Here is a 4990-nt window from a genome sequence, read left to right on the forward strand (position 1 = left end):
CCCCCCTCCGGCACTTTTCATGGAGATTGACAAACTTACATCAATTGTGCTCTGCAAATAGAAAGAAAGGCTTAGTGTGGCACAATTTACATCCCACCTCAGAATCTGTTGTTCTTAAATGAGAAAGCTGGGAAAAGGGGGAGAGGGAGAAAAAAAAGGCAGCCCCACAGCCAGGAACAATTCCCCCTCTCAGCTGAGCTGCAATGATGTCAGCTTTCTGATTACAAACTGCTTATTTATGCTTCAACAGCTGCCAAGAGCAGCCAATAAGTGGCTAAAAGAGTGTCTAGACCAGGCATTCAGGCTGCTATTGTTTGCTGGTTGTTACCTGGTTGACAGCGATGGGTACAGCTGCCTGGTGTGAAAGGGAGCAGAAATGGGGAGGTGGTGATTGACAGTAGGGCCCTGGGGGTCAGGCACAGGCTGCCCGGATGGCCCCATGTCTTTATATTCTCTGCTCCAAAGGGAAGGCAGTGGCCCTGCCTAGGGTTGGAGGTGAAAGGAAATGTTTCAGGGTAATGAAAAAAATCCTTTGGTCAAATTTGTGATCATGGACACATACTCTGGGGAATTTAAACCAGCAACATCCTCTGCAATTCACAGCCTATATACATAATAGAGCAAACCAGAACAATCTGTGACAACTGTAATACCGAAAGAATGCACTGTATATTCCCTTAATTTGCTTGTACTACATTCTTATTCTGCCTTCAGGGGTGGGTGGCAGCTTTTTGTTTAAAGTGTTTGAACAAAAGTGAGAAATATAAATTTATCTGCATGGATAAGAGGGATCAGTCAAATAAAAACTGCATCGCTTTATGATCTCTCTCTCCACTCTTCTTTTTTAGTTAGTCCCAAGCTAGGCAATTTCTGTGAATGCTCTTTTAAAAATTATGCTCACAGCAATCTGTGTGCTTTCCCCCAGTATCTATTATCATCAGTGGATATTGCCCAGGCTTGATTTTGATTCCATTCAATCTGGTATGGTTGAGTTACAACAGTGTCACTGCTGTTTCTCTACACATTTAAAGCTTTTCAAGGTTGGAATTATACATACACACAAACACATATATCCACACATGCAGAAAAACAAAAGGAATAATTCCGAAAAAGAGGGTTGCTAGACTGATCTTCAAGCTAGCTGAGCAAAAGTTGTGCATCTTCAGGGGATTTATAACCAGTTCATAAATATTTTTTCTTTGGCTGTAGATTCTATGGACTTAAACAGAAAATTCTATCATCTGGAGTTGTGCATCACATTGGGCTTATTCTATAGGTTATAACATTTAGACCTTTTTGAGGAGGAGGAATTTCTTCTTTCCTACGAAGAAGAGAAGGAAAAGTCTTTTTGTGCACCTGGCTTTATTTCAGAAGACCAGAAAACAGGATCCAATGTATGGCATGATCCCACACAGAATTTTATTAATTTAAAGAATAAGCATCCTTGTCTATATATAAAAAATTAGATTCTACAACCTTGCAGGCTTGCACAATTGTGTCTGCAGAAATGAATGAGGAAACCCTGGTGAACATTACAGTTCCACTGGAACAGCGGAAATATGGCAAATGCATTTACATTCTGATTGTAAACACAAGAAATGAGTGCATAAAATACTTGCTGGACATATTTTTTCCCATTAAAGCCATTCAGAATCAAAACATAAATGTGGATATAAGAATAGTCCCTTCACTGATTTTTAAAATCTTAATATATTTTTGATTATTATTGCAGCTTAAACTATGGAAATCATTTAGCTTCTAACCTGAACACACGTATATCCCAGTGATGTCCATTAGATTTACCTCTGAATGCGATTAGGATAGTGCTACATTGAATTGAATTCATTATTTGTTACTATTTTCCTGCCTTACAAGCAAATACTGCTACTTTTGTATAAAATCAGATTAGCATCATTTTTACAATAGAAATTAAGCTGATGAATGCAATATATCCATTATCTGTAAAAATAATGAAAGGGGGAAAAGCAACCAGGCGCAATCTTTATTTTTTAAAATTCTCATTCACCCCACCTTCCTAGTTTTCGGACAGTCAAGGTATTTAAGATTCAGAAATAAAAATTCTAAGCAAGTAAATAAAATCAAGATTGATTAGATTATACAAAAATGTAACCGAAGTAGCCTACTAGTGGATCTTCTTTCAGTTTCCTATACAATATCTGATGCAGATTCTGTAAGTAAAACGGAATCATGTTAAATTAACTATAAAAAGTTGATTTAATTAAGCACAGACATATTAGATATAATAAATGTTAAAATGTCAAATGAGATGCAGTTGCATTTCACTTAGCACTGCTCAACCAATGTGCTAAATGAGTTCCTTTCAATAATAATGTGTTTTGAGCATTTAATTAGATAAATAATATTTAATCACACCAGCAAAGCTGAACTAGAAGAATTCATTGTCCTCAAAGGTGGGACTTTCTATTTTTAAAGAATAGAAGAAGGCAGAAAATAAATAGGTGGATTGAGGAATTATAGTGGATTAATCCTGTCTCAAGACCTCATTCAAAATCAAAGTTTGCTAAACAAGACATTATTTACTGTATGGAGCATGCATGTTTTCTTGAGAAAGAGATTTATTCTGTTTGCCACTTTCTAACACACAGTTCCGTAGATATATTGTGAGAAAAGACATTCAATAGGTGTCCTATAATTCATCATAATACTGTTTCATTTAATAACTACTTTTCTGAAGTGATTGGCATGATTACAGGAAAATTACTTCAAATTATTCATCTCTTATCCTGCATCTAAGATGTCCTAAACTTGCATGATTGTTAGCATAATGGAACCTATTAATTGCTAATGCTAGGAGTCCTTCAGTACTTAAATATGCCTTCTATGGAGAATAGCAATTTATTGAAAGAATGAAAAGGCAGTAAAAAGGCAACTTGATGGTGTCGCTTTTTCAAGATGCTCCATGTTTTGCCAGATAAATGAATATGCCAACAAAAATGAAGGCAAACCTTTCGGGGAACATCCAGCACATCTTTAATCAAAAACAATATGAAGTAGTGGAACTTGATTAAAAATGAATGGGGAACAGTTCTTTCTATGAGATGATACAGGTAGCTGTTCTGGGCCTGATTGTTGCAACAGAACTGGGCAGGGAGGAGGAACAGAGATAGTAGTAATAATAATAATAATAATAATAATAATAATAATAATAATAATAATAATAATAATAATAGTAGTAGTAGTAGTAGTAGTAGTAGTAGTAGTAGTAGTAGTAGTAGTAGTAGTAGTAGTAAAGTTGGAAGGGACCTTGAAGATCATCTAGTCCAACCCTCTGCTCAGGCAGGAAATCCTATACCATCTCGGACAAATGGCTGTTCAGTCTCTTCTTAAAAACTTCCAGTATTGGAGCATTCACCACTTCTGTAGGCAGGTTGTTCCACTGGTTAATTGTTCTAACTGTCAGGAAGTTTCTCCTTAGTTCTAGGTTGCTTCTCTCCTTGCTTAGTTTCCACCCATTGCTTTTTGTTCTGCCTTCAGGCACCTTGGAAAATAGCTTGACTCCTTCTTCTTTGTGGCAGCCCCTGAGATATTGGAACACTGCTATCATGTCCCCCCTCGTCCTTCTCTTCATTAAACTAGACATACCCAATTCCAGCAGCTTTACCCTCCAGTCCCCTAATCATCTTTGTTGCTCTTCTCTGTACTCTTTCTAGAGTCTCAACATCTTTTTTACATCGTGGTGACCAAAACTGGATGCAGTATTCCAAGTGTGGCCTTACCAAGGCATTATAAAGTGGCATTAACACTTCACGTGATCTTGATTCTATCCCTCTGTTAATGCAGCCTAGCACTGTGTTGGCCTTTTTGGCAGCTGCAGCACACTGCTGGCTCATATTTAAATGATTGTCCACTAGGACTCCGAGGTCCCTCTCACAGTTACTACTATTGAGCAAGGTACCCCCTATACTATACCTGTGCATTTGGTTTTTCTTGCCTAAAGTGGATGGGAAATGTTCACTGGTTGCCCAATATGTTTCAATTGAAGTCCTTTGTCAAGGACACTGACAAATTTAGCTGCTTAGACTGTCTAAATCAGTTCATTAGTCCAATACTCTCTACTGATTTAACTAGCACAAATGAAAAACTGTCATTGCCCTTGACAAAGGACTGTTCAAAATGCATTGGGCCACCAGTAAACCTTTCTCCAGCTCTGGTTTCTTTTGTAAAAGAAAAATGGGATGTAAATTATCCAAAACAAACAAAAGAATACATTAATAATTGTTTATATAGACAACAGACTTATACTATGTTCTGTTACTAACTCTTCTACCTATATCATTTTATTCCTTTGCATTTTAAGGCAAACATGTCATTTAAAAGCAGCTATTTATACATTGCACTGAAGGAATCTATTGACTTTTTATATGAAAATAACATATGAAAATTTTCTTTTACTTTAAAGTTAAGTGCATAATTTTCTATATCTTGATAAGGTATACAGTATATATTTGCAATGTTAATGTGTAATTCCATATTATTGATTTCTAAATGTGGGATTCTGCATTATTATGGTTTGTCACACAGTCAACCAGATGTTTAGACTGGATTTGGCATATTTGTACACCTATCAAGTCTGTCCCAAGGACCTGGGATAGGCAGATGTGGATGTTTGATTATTATTATTACAGGTACTACAGGCAGTCCTCAACTTAAAACCATTCATTTAGGGACTGTTTGAAGTTGCAATGGCATTGAAGAAAATGACTTATAACTGGTCTTCACATTTATGACTCTCACAGCATTCCCCATGGTCACATGATCAAAACTGTAATCAAGATGGACAGTGATTAATATTTATATGTTACTTATATGTAAGGGTGTATGTCTATAGATATGTTGTATATAGTATGGTTAAATGGGTGTTATGTATGTGTACACTTTGAGAGCAAGCAACTAAATTTCATTTTTAATGTGTGCCATTGTGCCCACGGTAAAAAAATGACAATAAAGG

The sequence above is a fragment of the Protobothrops mucrosquamatus genome, unplaced genomic scaffold, assembly GCF_001527695.2.
Source record: "Protobothrops mucrosquamatus isolate PMUCROS unplaced genomic scaffold, P.Mucros_1.0 scaffold327, whole genome shotgun sequence".
NCBI classification, from domain to species: Eukaryota; Metazoa; Chordata; class Lepidosauria; order Squamata; family Viperidae; genus Protobothrops; species Protobothrops mucrosquamatus.